Source organism: Monodelphis domestica, chromosome 2 (genome assembly GCF_027887165.1).
Source record: "Monodelphis domestica isolate mMonDom1 chromosome 2, mMonDom1.pri, whole genome shotgun sequence".
Taxonomy (NCBI): Eukaryota; Metazoa; Chordata; class Mammalia; order Didelphimorphia; family Didelphidae; genus Monodelphis; species Monodelphis domestica.
The window spans coordinates 350,748,300-350,769,479 of NC_077228.1; the positions used below are offsets into that span (position 1 = coordinate 350,748,300).

General features: G+C 35.5%; 1 pseudogene; it reads right to left on the reverse strand.

Annotated features, from left to right (window-relative positions):
- Nucleotides 1-509: 509 nt before the first annotated feature.
- Nucleotides 510-13,843, reverse strand: LOC130456948 (ADP-ribosylation factor-like protein 1; annotated as a pseudogene).
- Nucleotides 13,844-21,180: the final 7,337 nt, after the last annotated feature.

Sequence of the window (21,180 nt, forward strand, 5' to 3'; positions counted from 1 at the left end):
CCCTGAGTGTGAGATCATAAATTATTATTTAAAGGAGCTCTCCACCTACAGAGCACTCTTCCTACTTCCACTTCCAAGCAGACCTTCCAAGCAGGCCCTCCTAGGCATGTGCCTTCTTACTTGTATTTTCTTAAATTCTTAATCTTTAATAAACCTCATAAAAATATAATACTTCTAGAGAGAAACTAAATTTTTACTTGCCTCAGTTTGGCGATTTTAATCTTAACAATATATAGTTTCTCTTTAGAAGTTAAGGTCTGTTAAAATAATGAGAAAGCTAGCAGATGACATACAAAGGCTAGAACTATTAATATTGACCCACATATAACCTTTGATCAAATACTTAACTCAAATTTTAAATAAGGTATGGTACACTCTCCATAAAAAAATGGAAAATATTCATACTTCTTCACTGGTGTAAAGGGAATCTGGTCAAAAGTTTTCACCCTGATTTTCCATATCTCCATAGCACCTCACTCTTTACCCCTACAGTGTGGAAAGGATACCTGTAAATAACTACATGTCTGACACCTAATGGGTGCTATTAACATCTATCCCCTTCCATTAAAAAAGGGGCAATAATTCCACTATACTCTCTCCTAATTAGCCCACATCTTCTGATGTCACCTTTATAGTGTGAAGCTACTACCTCTTCTTTACCATTTCTACTATCCATTCCAGTAATTTATCAAGACTTCTGCCTTTAGTTGCTGAGATGTTTTAAATTTGCCCTTTTCAGTCCTTCAAGGCAGGGAGACCAAGTGAATTTATCATTTCTTTGGAGGTCATGGACTGTTACATGTCCTGTTTATTTAAAAGCACCACTACAATTTCTTTCTTTCTTAATATTTTATTTTCCCAGTTACATGTAATAATTTTTGACATATGTTTTCCAAAATTATGAGATCCAAATTGACTCTCCACTTCTCATTCCTCTCTCCTCTCTGAGATGGTAAGCAGTTTGAACTAGTTTATAAACTTATAATCATGTACAACATACTTCTGTATTCATCACTGTTGTAAGAAAGCACTCATATAAACAAAAACAGAAATAAAATAAAAAGTAGCTTTCTTCCATCTGTATTCAGACTCCAACACTTTTTTCTTTCGAGGTAGATAGATTCTTTGGCATAAGTCCTTCAGAACCGTCTTGAATCATTATATTGCTAAGAATAGCTAAGTTTTTCACAGTTGATTATAATGAAATTTTGCTATCACTGTGTACTATATTTTCCTGGTTCTGTTTACTTCCCACTGCATCTGGTCATGTAGTTCTGTCCAGTTTTTTTTTCCTAAAATCATCCTGCTCATTATTCCTTATAGAACAATAGTATTCCCTCTCAATAATACACCACAGTTTGTTCAGCTATTAACCAACTGATGGACATCCCTACAATTTCAACTTCTTTGACACCACAAAAAGAGTTACTACAAATATTTTTGTACAAATGAGTCCTTTTCCCTTTAAAATCACTTTCTTAGGTCTTTTCCCTCTAATATTACAACTAATTCTGATTTGAAAACTCCAACGTGGTCTTGATCACAACTATCTATGACAATAATGATTGCATCGATTCTTGAATTATCACATTAAATCCCAGACATGAAATTTAAGGTTTTTGTATATTACCTTCTCAAATATTTTATATTACCTTGAAACTAATGGTGGGAATAGTAGTAACAACTTCTCCAATTTGTAATCCATACAAAAGGATGTTTTATCAGCTCCATTTAATCCTGAAATTAAAATTCTAATCTTTTGAGTTGAGAAACAGCCACTGATGGCTACACTTATGCACAGTGCTGCCCATCACAGAGACAACTACTCCCACCCTCCATTCCAGTGGTACCACACCTCTTCCTGAGTCTCAGTCCCCCCCCCAGCCCCCAGGGAGGATCTACTCCTCAGGTTTCCTGATCCCAAGTCTTCCCCGAGATCCTTCCTTTGCAGGAGCAATTTCCACTTAAGACTCCAGGTTGAAGCAGGAATGAAAAAGAGGTATAAATTTTGAAAGTAAGCATCACATAGTTTGTAACAATATTTTCTCATGTATTCTGTGACACTTTCAGGACTTCCAAATTCTGAACTATTATATGCAACTAAAACAACATTACAATGTAGGCTATATTTTAATTTAAAGATTTCCTGAGAATCTATAAGTTTTCCTAATGAATTTATATATTTTTCTTTATCAACTTTCTCTGGAATTACATCTAGTTAATCTTGAGTTATTTGAGTATTTATATTGACACTATAGAAAATGTGTTTGCTCTAAATGGTATTTCATTATTTTATTTTCCCTTGACCCATGTCTTGGACAACTCTTTTATAGGATGTTCTATCTGCTACCATCATCATTTACTCATTTACTGAATAATCTTTCAAAGTACCAGATTCTAGAAATACTCTCCATCTTATTCCATCTTTTTATTTGACTGAAAAATTTCATATTTATTTCCCCTACCTTGTACTTTTTATCATTTTAAGTTTTGATCCTTATACAGCAATTGAACTAAGTTTCATCTATCACTTGTATTGACATATTATTCCCACTAGGCTTGTTGCTTTTCTTGGAGATATTTTCTTGAAGTAATAATCTTATCATTCATGGCACTGTTTTCATTGGGGGGGGGGGAATTAGAAACATAAGATTCTCTACATGTGTGTGTGCTTATGATTTCCTTGATTATCAGATTATCAGCCAGTTAAATATGTATGCTCTAGAAGCATTCTATTTTTTTTAATATTTGGAAGTATTTTTAATCTGTTTTGGACAAACTGGTGGTTGTAATCTCTGTTTGATACCTCTGATATAAGGGATATGTTGTAAAAGAATATATTTCATAAGGGCAATGAGTACTCAAGAATTCAAATAAAAGATTCAGTGGAAGAGCCAAAAGGATTCTTGAACTATGATTTCAAAGAATGCCAGACCTGGAGTTGGGAGTATCTAGGTTCAAATATTGCCTCAGACACTTCTGGCTTTGTTACCCTGGGCAAGTTTTTTAACCCCAATTGTCTAACCCTTGCCACTCTTCTCTCTTAGAATTGATACTAAGAAAGAAGTTAAGGGTTACAAAACAATAGGGAAGAAAATTGTAAGATGGAGGTGAGGTAAGTGGTACATTCCAAACATTGAGAGAGACCAGTACAAAATCAAGTGTGAAAAATAGTAAGAGAGGTACCTGACTGGACCCTAGATTTCAGGAAAGGAAGTAATGCATAACAAAACTGGAAAAAAATGATAATGTTCCAATTCTAGTGCCAAATTTGATGAATTCTCAAGTATATTTTGAATTTGGATTTATAGAAAGGGATTTATCATGTGTCAGTTTATAAATGTGAGTAATCTAGAAAAACAAGATGGACCCAGAGTTTCAAGGGCTTTAAAAGTCCAAAAGTGGAGTTTTATGATTTTGTTTCTTTTTTTTTTTCACAAATGAAAAAGGGAGCTACTAGAATTTATTGAGTAGAGGAATAAAATGATTGGAGTTGTGCTTAAGACAAATCACACTGACAGAGGATGGACTGGATTGGTGAGAGTATTGTATGTAGCAAGGATACCAATTAAGTGGTATGACAACTTCCTGAAGTAAGAGGATAGCTATAAGTAGAAAGAAATGGAAATGTATGAGAGATGTTGGGAAGGTAGTCAATCTGACTAACTGAGGTAGAAATATTTGTCACCTCATTGGAAAGATGAAGTGAGGAAGAGTGAGGAGAAAGTGGTAACCTCATGATTATAACTATGGGAGACTGGAGAAATAAGTGGTGGTGCCTTTGCTAGAAATAGAGAGTTCATTAAAGTGAACAATTTGGGTGAGGGTGAGGTGAGGAGGTCTGAGTCACAGGAAGGTATCACCAATTCTCTTTTGGACATTTGAAATTAATTACCTTTAGTTATCCAGCACTCAATTTGTCCAAAATGCAATTCATTGTTTTTCTCCTCTCTTCCAAACTTCCCTTTTATTTACAGGACTTGTTAATCTCCTATGCTCAAAATTTGTGCCATTCTCAACTCTTTAAGCTCACTCACTACAAATCATTGGTCTTTTGGCAAATCCTGTCATTTATAACTTCACATTATCGTTTATGTGTGGCTCCTATATAGCCACGTAGCCCATGCTGTGTTTCAGGCATTTATCACCTCCTAGATTATTTAAATAGCTTTCTTTCTAACTGTACTCATTGCCATAAGACTCTCTTCATTCCCATCTATATTCCACTCAGTTTCCAGAGTAACTTTTCTTAAGCCTAGATTTTACCATGGGGTTTTCCTACTCAATGAGTAACCCCATATTCCCTCCAAATTTAAATATAAATTCCTCTGGCAATGAAAACCCTTCATATTTTAACACCTATATACCTTTTAAGTCTTATTCATACTCCCATTCATGCACTGAATGATCCAGTAATACTGGCCTACTTGCACTTCCTGGAATACAGCACTGTATCTTCTATATCTCCTTTCTCCATACATTTGTACTGACTCTCCTCCATAACTGGAATTCTTTTTCTTACTTGCCCCTTTTCTTAGAATCTGTGAATTCTTTCAAGAATCAGGCTTATCTTAGGGTTCCCAACAAAGCCTAAATATCTGTTTCTGTTATATATAGACATTTATATTTATATACATATATTTATTTCCTTAAATATTTCAAAATTGCATGTAAAAAATTAATATTTTTGTAAAAAAAGTATTGAGTTCCAAATTCTTTCCCTCTGTCTCTTGGCCATATCCTTAAGAAGTCAATCAATTTGGTATTGATTATACATGTGAAGTCATGCAAAACATATTCCCATCTTAGCCACATTGCCAAGGAAAACTCAGACAAAAAATAAAGTTAAATAAAATTATGATTCAATATGCATTCAGTGTTTATCAATTTTATTTTTGGAAATGTATAATATTTTATCATGGTTCTTTTGGAATTGTCTTGGGTAATTGTCTTGATGAGAATAGCTAAGTCTTTTATAGTTCATTGTCCTTACATTTTTGTTACTTTGTATAATGTTCTCCTAGTTCTGCTTACTTGGCATGAGCTTATAAAAGTCCTCCAATGTTTTTTTTTTTTATTTTTGAAAAAATTTGCATTATTTTAGCACAATAGTCCATCATAATCATATGCCTTTACTTGTGAAACCATTCCCAAATTCCTAGGCATCCCCTCCATTTCCAATTCTTTCCTCTTACAAAAAGAATTATTATAAATATTTTGTAAAAAATAGATCCCTTTCCCCTTTCTTTAATTTCTTTAGGACACGGACCTATTATTGGCATTGCTGTGTCAAAGAGTATTCACAGTTTTATAGTTCTTTGGGCATTATTGCAAATTATTCTCCATTATGGTTGAGTCAGTTGACAGTTCCACCACCGGTACCGTAGTGTCTCAATTTTTCCCCCATCAGTTGTGATTTTCCTTTTCTGTCATTTCAGCCAGTTTGCTAGGTGTGTAGTAGTATCTCATAGTTATTTAATGTGCATTTCTCTAATCAGTAGTGGTTTATAAATTTTTTCATGGGATTATTGATTATTTTATTTCTTCCAAAAACATTTCATACCATTTTTCCATTTATCATGGTGAATGACTTTTATTTTTAAGTTTTTGACTCAGTTTCCTATATATTTCAGAAATGAGGCCCTTAACAGAGAAACTTCTCCAAATTGTAAATCCATTCTGTTGTTTTTCTTCTCATTTTGACTGCATTAGAAGTGTTACCACAAAACTTTTAAAAATTCTTATAATCACAATTATCTATTTTGTTTCCTGTAATGCTCTCTGTCTTTTGTTTGGTCATAACTCTTCCCTAATTCATGAATCTGACAGGTACATTTTTCCATACTCCTCTAATTTACTTATGACATCAACCTTTATGTCTATATCATTTATCCATTTGACCTTAGTTTGGTACACAATGTGAGATGTTGTTCTATGCCTACATTCTGCCAACCTGCTTGCCATTTTTACCATAATTTTTTTTTGTCAAATAATGAGTTCTTATTGAAAAAGTTTGCATCTTTGGGCTCATGAAACACTAAACTATTAGGGTCATTCATTGCTGTGTGTTGTCTATAATTCATCCTACTGATCCACTACTTTATATATTAGTCAGTATCATATCGTTTTGATTATTATTGTTTTGTAATATAGTTTGTAATCTGAAACTTCTAGTCCGCTGCCTTCACATTTTTCTCATTGATTCCTCTATTATTCTTGATCTTTTATTCTTCCAGAAGAAATATGTTATTATTTCTACTAAATCTATAAGATGAATTTTTGATAATTTGATTGTTATGGCACTGAATAAGTAAATTAACTTACACTGAATTGTCACTTTTATTTTATTGGCTCAGTCTACACATGAACAATTAACATTTCCCCAGTTGTTTAGCTCTAGCTTTATTTGTGTGAAAAATGTTTTATAACTGTGTTCATATAGTCCCTAGACTTCCGTTTGTCATGTACAGAACTAAGTTTTTCTATTATTTGCAGAGATTTTAAATAGATATCTCTTCCTGCTGGATTTTATTAATATATAGAAATACTGATAATTTATGGGTTTTTTCTTTTCTGAAATTTTGATGTTGTTAATTATTTTAATATATTTTTTTATTCTAGGGTTTAGTAAGTATGCCCTAATATCATCTGCAAAGAGTGATAGTTCTGTTCACTCATTGCCCACTTTTACTCCTTCAATTTCTTTTTCTTGTCTTATTGCTATAGCTACATTTCTAATACACTATTAAATAACAATGTGATAATGAACATCTTCACTTCCCTCTTGATATTTTTGGAAAAGTGCTAAGTTTATTCCCTTTACAGATAATGCTTGCTCATTTGGGGGGCGGGGTATATGGAATATTCAGGGAAGATTGTAACTTCTGATATGAAGGCTGCTCATCCACCCATTAACCAACTCTCACCTGTGGCTCCAAGATGCCAAACATTAGTAAAAACATCTCAGTAGATGGTCAAAGACAATTTGAGAGTAACAGCCAGGGCTCACACCCATTAGTGTCTAAGAGGATATCTATCAGTAATATATGAAAGCTTCCCCCAGAGAAATGGTAAATAAAAATAATTTGTTCTAACATCCATTAAAGTGAATGAAGTAGGCACTGTGATGCTCTTAGACTTTGGTCAGATATCAAAGATGACATGGTCATCCATTGCATCCCAGGCTATAGTCAGTCATCTATACATTTGCCTTGGTTTTCAGTGAATCTGGAAAAGAAAATGAGACTAACTACTTTGGAAAATTCTTCCCATGTTAAATCCAATTTACCTTCAAGTCAAGAAAAAAAACAATACATCATCATTTTAAGAAAGGCTAGATTGATTGCTATGCTGTTTAGTGTTTTTATTAGGAATGGTGTTTTATTTTGTCAAAGGCTTTTTCTTCATCTACTGATATTATCATGTGATTTTTTGTTATTGTTATTGATATGGTTAATTATGCTGATTTTTTTCTGTTAGCAAGACCAGCATTCCTGGTATAAATCATTCATTATCAACTTGTATGATATTCATGATATATTGTTGCAAACTACTTGCTACTATTTTATTTAAAAACTTTTCTGATATTCATTATGGAAATTGTTCTTTAACTGTCTTTTTTTTGTGCTTTTCCTGGTTTAGGCATCTAAACTATATTTGTGTCAAAAAAAAAAGGACTTTGGTGGGACTTCTTCTCTACCTATTTTTTTTTCAGATGGTTTATACAATATTGGGATTAATTGTTCCTTAAATGTTCAATTCACCTTTAAATATTCTGGTCCTAGAATTTTTTTAAGTAGTTCATTTATGGCTTATTCAATTTATTTTTCTAAGATAGGCTTATTTAAGTTTTATATTTCCTCTTCTTTTAATCTGGGCAGTTTATATTTTTGTAAATATTCATCCATTTCACTTAGTCAGTTTTACTGACATATAATTGAGCAAAATAACTAATAATTGCTTTAATTTCATCTTCATTGTTGGTGCATTCACCCTTTTCATTGTTGATACCAGCAATTTGGTTTTCTTTTTTCTTTTGTAATCAAATTAACTAATAGTCTATCTGTTTTTTTTTCCATAAAATCAGATCCTATATTTTTTTCATTTCATATTTATTTGTCTCTGGCTTTGACTTTGTCTCTGTATCCACCTTTATCTTTGTTTATCTGACTCTCTCTCTCTTTTATTTTTCTATCACTAATTATCTCTCTCTCTCTCTCTCTCTCTCTCTCTCTCTCTCTCTCTCTCTCTCTCTCTCTCTCTGCCTCCATCTCTCTCTTTTCTTCTCCCTCTCGCTCTCTTTCTCTTCCCCAAACCACTCCATGCTATCTTCTACTTATTTTGAATCTCATGGTGTTTGGAGTTGATAGGTTATCTGACATTTTATCAATCCCTAGCAAGTTTTAGAAAAAGTTTTAATTTTTAATGCCATATACTTCACAGGATTACTTTTGTGTAAATCTTTGGCATGATAGTAAAATATATGTACTCAACTAATATAAATGATCTTGATAGATTTGAGTGTTTCCACTAAGGAAAACATTTCTCTGCTAAGACTATTTACTTATTGATTTTCCTTTCTTTAAAGTTTTCCTTTCTTTCTCAATGGCAAAATATGTTCTATATTTAGTTCCACACCATGCATACACTATTACACCTGCATACATGTAACTCTGTTTGTGCACATATACAGAAATATATATGTACATATATATGAGTTCTATTTATTTTATGTGCAAAGGTATTGAACTCTTGGCATTTTTGTTATAAATCAATTTTCAATGAGAACATTTCCTCCACTAATGTAAATCAGAACTTTCCTTAAACAACTGATGTTCTTAGAGAGTTGTTTTGCTTCAAGGACCAAGAAGTTAAATGACTTGTCCATTGTCATACTGAGTATTGTTAGGTAAAGGAATTGAATGCAGATTTCCTTAACTCAAGGCCCGTTCTCTACATTAAACAATTTTATATGCATATAAAATTTATATACAATAATAATATAAACTTATAATAGAGACATATAGATACATGTACATTTAAAGATATGTGTATATACAAACTTGTGTATTGAAAGAGGCTAATAGATGCTATCCTTTCTTGGATTGTATTTCTACCCCAAATCATCTTGCATACAACTGCCAAACTAATAATCACACTTAAGATATCAAATCAAATTATTTTATTCTACTAGGTAAATTTTTTCAAGGATTTTCAATTGCTAGATATCTAAAAATCCAAACTAGTTTTGCAAGCAAATTGATTACAAGTTGTTTTCACATATCCTCTATAACAATGATGTTATGCTCTCTGGAAGTCCCTGAACATCATGCCTTTTGTTTTGTAGTTTTGTCACTATTGCCCAAACCACCCTTTATTTTAAATAGAGAGTCCCATTCCCTAGTTCCACTTCTTTTTGGGAAAACACATTTCATCTTTTGGGATCTGATGGACTATGGATGCTCAGTTTGAAAAAGAAAAGATTCCAGAGGCATACATTAGCCACCTTAAAGGGATGAGGCTGTCCTGTTGAACTTTAGATAATAGAACTCAGAATAATGGGCAAATGTTGCAAAGAAACCAATTCCTGATTATTGTAAGAACGAAATTCCTATTCGAATTACCCAATATTGATAGGATAATTTCATATGGCAGAATGTAATATCTTATTTAAGGCCTAAGAGTAAATGATAATCATTTGCCAGGTATATGATAAAAGAGATTCTTGTTCAGGTTGTACTCTAAATCATCTGTCTTATACACAGCTAAAATTCTGTGATTAGGCTCTCTCTTGTCTGAAATTCAATAGCATATTATTTTACAAATATACTTCATTGACATTTGTTCAGAACACGTATTGTCTTATTTACTGGATTTAAAATTTTTGCAGGAACAATATCATAAAATTCTCAATATGCTTCATAGTGTCACATAAATATTGGAAATCTGTCTAAACAAATTTTTCCTCCCTCAATGTAGAGGGAATATATTAGTTTTGTATCTTCAGAGTCTAGTAGTATTCCTAGCATACTAGGTGATTAATAAAATGAATAGATTAATAAATGAAACAGATTTACTTTTTAATGCATAAAAGAAAGAACCAGCTATGTTTCTCCTCTGCTCAAAAAATTCTAGGAGTCCCCTGATGCTCCAAAGATAAAATAAAAATTGTTCTGTTTCTGAACATTTTTCATATTTGTTCCCAGCTTACTTTTACAAAGCCAGTATGACCAAAGTTAACAGCTCTTCTATCTATCAGCTTCAACTTAGTGTCTTTCTGTCTCTTCAGGGACCTGAAGAAAATCTAGAATCATGTGCCTTTTCTCATAAAGTAGCAAACCAAAAGCCAAGGATTTTTCTTTTCCTAAGCTCTTACCAACTCTACTCCCTATGCAGGAATGGAACATTGAATAATCAACCTACACCAATGAAGAATTGCAAATTGTCCTTTAAGCCAAAGATTATACATAAAGGCTATGATTTAGCCAAACAGACTTTCTTGACCTAATTACACATTCAATTCATCTCAATACACAGGCTGGCCCTTTTTTCTGAAATGTATTTCTTCCTTAGTTTTGCTTCTTATAATTCTTAGCTATCCTCCAAACTCAGCTAAAGGATCAAGTCCTACATGCAGCCTTCCCTGATGTTCCCCTTCCAGCATCTAGGAACTCTCCTTAACCTTAAATTAACTTTTATTTAATTTGTATATGAGTTATACATACTTAGATATGAACAAATTATTTCCTCCCTCATATAATGTCAAGGGAGCATATTGGTTTTGTATATTCATTGTCTTAGTATTCCTAGTATAGAAGGTGATAAATAAATGTTTTTTTGATTGAAAAGTTGATAAAGGCATAGTGGAGTAATAAAAAAAATTAAGAGGGATATAGAAATGGGGAAGAAAGGGAATGGAAGAAAAGGCTAAGAAAAAGAAGAAAAAGGGGGATTGGAGATAAAAAAAGAACAAGAAAAGAGAAAAAGAACCACAAGATACAAGTCCTCAATCTACCACTAGCTAGCTATGTAGCTTTAGTAAAAATCATTTTCTTTGCTACTCTACATAATTTTATAATCTGTAAAAATGAAAGGTTGAGACTCTAAAATCCTTTCAAATCTAAAATCCCATAATATAGTAGAGGAAACAAGTTGTGGAAGCACTATCTCACAGGAACCCAGAAAAGATAATTAATTATCTCTCCTAGGAATCAAATGAGTTTTAATTGTTTTCTCTGGTTGTTGAGTCAGAACACCTGGGTTTGAATCCCTCCTGGGACACTTACTAGCAAGTCATGGGCATATCATGTAATCTTTTGGAGATTCTTTTATGCATCTATTCAAAGGGTGTTCATGCTACCTGAGTGACCTCTCAAGCTTATTGAGGAGAAGGTACTTTAGAAGGCACTGCAGAAGCCACTCAATAAATATTTTGACATGAAACAAGAATAGCATGACCACCTCTAATGAACAGGAGGTTTTTTATTTAAATATGCCCCTTCAGTAAACAAATCATTATACCTGCACTAGGACTCAACAGTGGAAAACTGCCATGTAGCCTGAGAAATTGTTACAGGGATAAGGTGACATACTACCTTTCTGAAATATGTGGGAGTAGAAACACCGAAGAAAAACAACTGTTTTACTACATGGGTGAAGGGGGAAATGATTGGGGATATAGACTCTAAATGAAAATACATTGTATTTTCCCCAATAGATAATCAAAGTATAGGAATGGACTTTAACTGAAGAAATGCAAATTATTAGTAATGTCAACTAAATCATGAACTCCCTAACATAGGTATTATGGAAGGGGCTAGTCCCTGGAGGATCAAACAGAAAACAGAATCCACAATACAAGCTAAGGAGATACTAGCCATTTATTATGAATTTGGTTTGCAAGCTGGCCAGAAAGAACCTAGTCTCAGCTCAAAAGGAGATGGATGGGATTACAATTGTATATTTAAGCCTAAAAAACCATAGAAATGTTTATTTTTGAGCAAAAAAATTCTTCTTGAAATTCTCTGGGTACATGAAACCAGAATATTGAAGCTGATGAGAACTTTTCACTTCTATTAAACAGTCTAGGCTCTGATTGTGGGTTCATCTCTCAGTTGATAAACTCATTTCCTTTGAATCTAGATTAGGGGACTGGTAAGGGTTCCCTGCTGGAAAGGGAGGGGGGGCTAAAACATGTCACATCAGTTAGTAGTCATTTATTATTTCACTTGAATACCCCCTCCTTTTGGGCAGTGGGGCACCCATGCCACTGAAGACCAAGGAAATATGACATCTTGAAACATAATTTTGTTGACAACTGTAGTGAAGCATCAAGAGGCAAGGCATAAGACCAGTGAAGCCAAATATAGGATAACAAAAAGTATAGAGTGAAGAACAGGGCCAAGGCCATCAGGCAACCAGCTAAAAAGTCAGTCCAAGAGGGGCTAGAAGGGATTGATTGACAAGAAGAACAAATGAATTCTACCTTTTTGTGGAGGAAATGGACATCTTCTGTGACCTGTGAGAACTAATTGATATTAAAACAATAGTCTTCCCCAATGTAAGTATATTACATTACATAATACATATACAGCTAACCCCTTGAGCCTCTGGTGGAGGGAATTGAACCAATAGGGATCCCCAGAGTTGGATAGCCAGAACTCAATTTTGAAGAACTGTGCAAGGTTCTCCAAGTCAATAACAGTCCTATCCCAGAAGGATTCATAGAATCCCAAACAGGCAATATATCTATAGGGAAAACACCTCTGTACCCTACTGGGGTAGCATCTCAAAGGAGTGCTGATAGCAAGGTCTCAGAGGGTCTCTGTGGCCAATATAGATCCAGCATAAGGTCAGGTTAAGAGAAAAGACAAACTTCTGAATCAACCCTTGTAGGGGGTGGCAAGTTGTTGTTTTTTTTTTTGGACACCACTGAGAGAGGAGGGAAGGAAAGGAGTATAAGAAAGTCCAGAGAAAGATAAATATCCCTAACAGGCAAAAAGGCTCCTCTTAGTCTTAGAAAGACAAGACAGCAGAAAATTCCCTGAGCAGAAAGTAGCCAATAAAAGATTTTAGGGTGATGACAGGGGAAGAGCACAATACAGATTACAAAAAAAGATGGGGAAATTAAATCCATCACAGGATAGGACACAATTGGAAAGATAATACTCAACTCTCATCTGTTGTCTTGATTTTGTTATCATCCCCAGATGTCATCTGCTTCTCCTGGAGATCCTTCTACTCTAAGCCTGTCACCTTCAGAAATTGACTGCTTTATACCCTGTGTAATCTTTCGAGTAAGGTTTCCAGTGGTCTGTGCTAACCAGATGGTCCAAGAGGCTCTCTTAAGTTGTGACAGGAGAATCCAGGAATCAATACCCTTAAGTTGTGTTAAGGTAAAATTAGAGATTGTTAACTGAATATATTATTTTAGTGGTTGCCAGGGATTTAAATTCAATCCCAATAAAATACTCAAGTTAGTTTGAGATTTTTATGGTGGTTTAATTACAATAGTAGGAAAAAATTAAGAAGAAGAGAGAGGAAAGGGTATAAGATTTCTCTGGTCTAGCTTAAGTCAAGGGAAGTTCAGAGGCCTCAGCCACAAGGCCTCCACAGAAGATTACATCTAGCTTGGCTTTCAGCCTGGGAGAATAGTGCTTTAGAAGGTCAAGGAAAGGAGGAATCAGCCTAACCACTCACCCAGGTCACTCATGGAAGATGCCTCACCTAACCACCCTACAAAGATTCTCCCAGTAACCTTGCTGCCAAGTCTCAAATGCCAAACTGCCACCATGAGCTGCCAATACCGAACTGTAAGAGCCAAAATTCTCCAAGCAAGAGCCATAGCGTGGAGAGAGGAAGTGACACAAAATATATAGACAATTCTTTACATCACTTCCTGCCTTTCACATGTACCAATGGTAGCTTAAGCTTGGCTTAGGACAGCCCAGGGGGTCAGTCAGTTGTTTCTGATTTGTCACTTGCTAACACATGTCAGTCATAGGCCATCCTCCTCACAGTTAATCCTTAAGTGGGGGTGTATACATTCCTGGTTGCTAGAATTCTAAAGACTAAGCAGGGTGGAATAAAACTAAAATTCACAGTTGGTTGCAGTAGTAGTGGTCAGTAGGACCTGTTGAGGCCCTTTCCGGCTGGTTTTCAGAGAGTGCTTCCAAAGATGCCATTCTTCAGGCTGAATCAAGAGCTTAATGCCATTTGGAGACATGATGGTGAATTTTGAAATGTATTGAGATAGTTTGACACAACACTGAAAGAGAATGCCTTTAGCCTCTATGGTCCCAACCCATAAGGAATGTGTAGGTGCCAAGGGTCAAGGGTAGTGACTAAGAAGGGCCTAAGCCTAGGGGACACTATATTCCTCTAAAGGTTTGACAAGGATAGTCTTTAAGTATTACACTGGTTTCTCAGCTATGCCACAGGATAGGAGGTGGTAAGCACAGGGCACATTCAGTGTGACAGGCTAAGAGGAAAGTTACTTAGCTAGGGAAGCTCTTGAGAAATATGTGCCTGTCTATATTTCATTGGGGACTCTTCAGTGAGGAATGATCCTTTCCAGGAGATATAAGCCATGGTTTTAGCTATAGAGGCAGAGCAGGGAACTGCTTCCACCTACCAGGAAAACATATAGCATACAGAACATTATATACACACAAGAGAACATATAACATACAGAACATTGTGGCAAATTTGTAACCTTGAGCTAGTGACAGCTGGATGAAGTCAATTTGCTAGGCCTCAAACTGTAGTTGGAAGTGTGAACTATGCAGCAGGAGGCATTAGTGGTTTGAAGGGGTTATGCTTGGGACAGAGCAGACAGAACTCTTAGGCTGCTATTGTTGCTGGACAGAATCTTCCCCAACAATATTTCCTAGCCAGTTCCAACAGGCAGGTCCCCAGTGACTAAAGGAGTATAAATACGCCATCATGAGGCAGGACAGATTCTTTTGTAATACTATAAATCCACTCAGTTCCACCCACAATCCGGTCCTTGGATCAATTTGACATCCTTCCTTTGGAAGCCTTTCTTGTGAATGTTGAAGCATTTTTTCCTTGAGCCAGGGTGATTTCTTCTTTGAATAGAATGGATGGTTTGGCTAGGGATTTCTGATTAAATGATATTCCTATATAGATCAGAGAGGGAAGGGCTGCTATTTTGGCTACCAGATCAACAACAAGATCATTCCCTTTAGCATTGTCACTACTGTCTTTGCTATGCTCAGGAAATCTAATAATTGCCACTCTTGATGGAGCATCTAGCAGACAAGTGAACGGGCCATCTGCTTCTGACTTTTAACTCATTGTACTAATGAGATAAGAAAATCTTGTGTTTCCACAATGTCCCAAAATCATGGACTACTCCAAAGGCATACCAACTGTTCATGTAGACATTAATTCTCTTTCCCTTTCCCAACTCACTTGCCTTGGAGACAACTTCAAGTTTGGCCTATTGGGCTAAGTGGAGATCAAACAATGGGATAGCTTTGTAGTAGTAGAAGTAGCAATTCCATACCCTGCTACCAATTCCCCTTTATCATCTCATAAGCAAGACCCATCAGTATACCAGGTCCAACTACTCATATTGTACTCCCTCAAGTCCACCCCAGGTGAGAGTAGGGTATTTAGGCAGGACATGCATTCATGGAGTTGTTCTCTCTTGTCAAATTCTACCTCTTCATCTTGGAGGAAAGTGGTGGGATTTAGAGTGTGAATGCATCTAATAGTCAGATTAGGTTTGGAAAGGAGAGCATTCTCAAGATTAGCAAGTCTACTAGATGAGAGGTGTTTTATATGTTGTGAGTTGAGCAGAGCCTCTACTCCAAGAGGGTACTCTCATAGGAAAGTCCAGTAGCCAAGGAAAGGATTGCCTTGGAAACCACTGTAAGGCAGCCATGGAGCCCTTTTGCTGTATTGTCCAAAATTTTACTATAATACCCAATGGGGCAAAAATTACCTACATGTTTCTTTGTGAGGACTCCACTTATGTTCTCTTCTTTCTCAGAGACAAAAAGAATCAGAATAGGGAGTAATTATGAACCCTATTATGGGGAGAGTTCTGAGGTCAGACTTCAAAGAGTCAAATGTGAATTGTGAGTCATTAGAAAATATACAAATATCTTAAATAGACTCCTTCAAAAGATCATAAAGATAGTGAGCAATGGACTAGAACCCAGAGATCCAAAGGATACAGTAACCATCCAACTAAAGGAAAAGATGGAACTGCCATTCGGTATGAAGCAGAGGGAAATGAATGAAAGTTTTAAGTGACTGGAGTTGAGACAGAGACTAAAGGCAGATAGCAAGTGACTGAGAGAGCAAATTGCAACTTGTTTCTGTAGGCCTTATGACTTCAGGTAGTGAGTTCATTTAGGAAATACACAGAGTCATGGGAAAAGGTATCAGAATCAGGGGACAGAAGAAGAGAAAGTCATCCATATTTTGAAGTAAAACAGAATCCTTAAACACCAGAGATAAAAGATCCTGTTTCATAATTTGTGAGAAATAAAGGAGGATTCCCTGGGGAGGAACAATAAAATCCTACTGGGACCTTCCCAAGAGAAGGGAAAAAGATAGTGGCTTTCATGGGTAGCTGAGAAAGAAAAAACCCACTATGGAGATAGTTGGTTGACTATGGGGAGAACAAGTTGAGTAAGATGTGGAGGGTTAAGGAAAACAGTCATATGGGGAATCACAATAGCATTACTGTAATGGAGGTTATGGACCAATTATCATCTATAGCAGCCAGGCTTGCAGGTGGAAAAAAGTGGAGTATTAAGAGGGAGATGCAAGGGATGGATGATCAAGGGGATACTGGCACAAAATAAAAGAAGAGGTTTGGAAAGATCAGCCTGCATAATGATGATCAGCTGGCTGCTGAGAAGGCCAGTATCAGAGGAATTAATTGCCCATAGAGAAAGGGGAACATCATCCATAGGAACCTCAATCACTGAGGAAAGGAAAGCCAAGAGAATCAAGGAAGTAGCTTCACCAGAGAGGCAGATGAGCCTTGAAGAATGTGCCCTTTCATAAAAAAGCTAATGGAGGCTTGGAACTGGGAAAGGAAATCTCAACCAAGATAGTTAATGGGAGAATTGGTAGATAACAGAAAGGAGTATGTGTCAGATACTTCACTCTGAGAAAAAGGAGAGGGTGATAGACAAAGGAACAGTGATAGGGTGATTAGAAATCCCCATTATTGACCTAGTCTATTCCAAGGAAGGTCAGTGGGAAAATTAGAGGCTAAGAACAAAGTGGCCCTAGTATCATCTAAAGCAGTAAGAGAATAGCCATCAATGATCAAAGAGGCATCTCCAACTAGAGAAACAGGGCAACAGGAAAAGTTGGGACCATCATTGGTTTGGGGCACTCCTAACTTACTTCCTCAGAGAAACATCAGATAAAGTGGGAGAGGATGTGAGGTGGGAGCTTGTAGAATCAGAGAAGTTCTGGCCACTCTTTTCAGAATTCTTCCAGAACAAAGACCTACACTTTATTTTTATTCCAATAGCCTCAGACAATAGTGATATATTCTGGATTTTCAATTAGATTTGGGATCCAGAGGGCCTGAATATTGGGTTTCAGTTTTAGTTAGACTTTGATTCTGGTTGTCTTTCATTTGAGCCAACTGCAGGTTAAAGACCTTGTATATTTTTATCACAGATGTCTTCCCTGTGGGCATCAGAAAAGTTGGATGCTGCATCTAAGAGAATGGAAGTCTCAGCAGTCTACCATGGAGGAGATTAGGTTTAATTTTCTTGGAGATTTGGGGGGTCAAGGTTGTCTACAAATAGAATGAAATTGACTGTGGCTAGCAAAATTGATGTATTTGATGCCCAGGGTTGCATCAAACACCTCAACAAACCAGTTGTAAAAATCATGAACAGATTCATCAGTATTTATTGTTGTGGATTTTGGTAAAGTTAGTAGGACCTGGAAAAGCCTCAGGGATATCTATGTGAAGTTTTTTGTTTTTGTTTTCCCCCCTATTGTCTGGGCCAAACTATAATGATCATGGCTTTTATTTTCAAGTTCCCAATCTATTTGTAGGGACTCCTGGGGAGAGACCTGACATCAGTGCTTGGCTTCCCTGGGTGGACAAGGACTTGAACCAATTGGATATACCAGGCTTGTATGAATAGGAGTGATCTGAAATTGAACAAACCTGATTGGGTCTTCTCTAGGATTGGGGAAGTCTTTATCAATGGCAAGAAGCTTGCCCAAGGTCCAGGGGTAATAGGAATAAGCAGGGATAGTCCAAATCTCCCTTTCATCTGTGACAGCTCATTGGGTTTTAATCATGAAGGGAAACATTGAGACAAGGCTTAAAGGACAGAGAGGAAGAGTCAGGAGTCCCTGCAGGAAAGGGAAGCTCAAGCATATCATTATACTTAGTATATTCATTTGTTATTTTATTTCTATAATAATATGAACATGAATCTTCAAGTGGCTATTTCAATAGTCATTTGAAGAGCCAGAGGGGCTCTGCTACTTTGGGGGGTCTCCTCATGTTTAGGCTGGAAATCTTTTAGCATGGAGGTTACTTGGGTCAGAGGGTCTTTTTGATTTGTTCCTTGATTGGGTCTAGTTATAACATATGATCTTGCTCAGAATTTCTAAAAGATATTTATTATAGGTGTCCCAGTTGGGAAATTTTTTTTGAGGTTAGCCAGTTTATGTCTCTCTATTGAATGCTCTTCACTGAGGCCAACAGAGTCTAGAATCATCCTTCATGAGCTAATCATTTAGCTCAGATATGGCAGCAATCTGTACCATACTTATGATCTTTTTGATGGGCTGTAGTCATTTTGGGATGAAATGTCATCGATCCCTTTTATATTCATTCATTTGGAATTTGGAATATTTTTCCATGCTTACATGATTCATGCTCTTTCCCTCCCCTCTTCTCGCACCTCTCCAGGAGCTGACAAGCAATTCCACTGGGTTATACATGTATCATTGTTCAAAACCTATTTCCATGTTATTCATATTTGCAATAGAGTGATCATTTAAAGCCAAAACCCCAATCATATCCCCACTGGAGCATGTGATCAATCATATGTTTTTCTTCTGTGTTTCTACTCCCACAGTTCTTTCTCTGGATGTGGATAGTGTTATTTCTCATAAGGTCCTCTGGATTGTCCAGGATCATTGCATTGTTGCTAGTAGAAAAGTCCATTGCATTTGATTTTGTCATAATATCTCTGTGTATAAGGTTCTCCTGGTTCTGCTCCTTTCGCTCTGCATCAATTCCAGTTCACATGGAATTCCTCCAGTTCATTATTCCTTTCAGCACAATAATATTCACCATCATATATCATGATGGACACTCCCTCAATTTCCATTTTTGGCCACTATAAAAAGTGCAGCTATAAATATTTTGTACAAGTATTTTTCCTTATTATCTCTTTGGGGTACAAACCTAGCAGTGGTATGTCTGTATCAATGGGCTGACAGTCTTTTAAATTCCTTTAGGCATATTTCCAAATTGCCCTCCATATTGGTTGGACTAATTCACAATTCCACCAGCAATGCATTCATTTTCCAATTTTGCCACATCTCCAACATTTATCACTTTCCTTTACTGCTATATTGGCAGACTGCTAGGTATAAGGTCATACCTCAGGGTTGTTTTTATTTGCATTTCTCTAATCAGAAGTGATTTAGAATACTTTTTCATGTGATTATTTGTAATTTTTATTTCTTCATCTGAAAACTGTCTATTTATATCTCTTGACTATTTGTTGATTGGGGAATCCATTCCATTTTTCCAGAAAAAGAGACATATATCATTGCTGTAACTCAAAGTTGATCCAACCATTTTTTTCATTTAATAAATAAATAAAATCCTTATTTTCTGTCTTAGTATCAATTTTAAGACAGAAAGGGGGCAAGGACTCAGCAATTGGAGTTAAATGACTTGCCCAGGGTCACACATCTAGTATCTGAGGGCAGATTTGAACCCAGGACCTCTTGACTCCAGACCTAGCACTCTGTTCATTTGTGCCTTTGAGACATTTTAAACTATGATCCCAAAGCTATTATTCCATATATATCCTATCACCTAGAAATCTCATTATTAAGCCTATATCCTGAAAAGATTAAAAAAAAGAGTAAAAGAGCCAGATGTATACTAGTATTTATATTATTTCATTTTTGTGGTGGCAAAGAACTAGAAACCAAGGATATACCTATCTATTAATTTCAAAGAAATATGGGAAAACCTGAACTGACACGGAGAAAAGTGAGCATAACCAGAGACAGATAGATTGTAACTAAGTGGTACAATGGATAAAATACAGCACCAGACCTCAGATTGTTACTATATGACCCTGAATGAGTCACTTAACTCTGTTTTCCTCAATTTCTTCATCTGCAAAATGATCTGGAAAGGGAAATGGCAAACCACTCCAATATCTTTGCCATGAAAAATCCCAGATGGGATCATGAAGAATAATACAGGACTGAAATTTCCCAAAAAACAAAAATACGCCTTTGTATATGTGTATTTGTTCTGTAAAATTGCAATTCATGATTCCAGAGGATCAGCGCTACTCACCTTGATAGAAGTGGTAATCTATTAAATATAAAAAATGAAATATATACAAAATGTATACATAAAATATGGACATATTAGACATGTACGGACAATGTAAGAATATAATTTGCTTGATTGTGCACATTTGTCAAAAATATATTTTTCCTTTTCTTTTTCAAATGGGAATAAATAGGAGAGGAAAATTATTATGAAAATAAATTATTCTTATTATGAAATAAAATAAAATACATTTTAAAGTTGCAAGCTAATAGTTCACATATGAAAATATTCTCCAACTCACTAATAAACGCATAAATGTAAATTAAAGGTAAATCTCAGGTTCAAATTCATACCTTTCAAATTTTCAAAAAAGATAAAAAAATGACAATTGTTGGAAGGACTGCAGGAAGCCAGACACACAGTTGGTGGAACTATGGATCTGTTCAATCATATTGAAAATAAATTTGAATTATGCCTCCAGAGTCAATATTCTTTGTTTATTTCCTTTGACCTGGTGATGTCAATACTAGGTCTATAACTCATAGAAATTTAAAAAAAAGAGTAAAAATATCTATCTGGATTACATTTTTATATCATTTCTTCACGGTCACAAAATATGTAAAATGAAT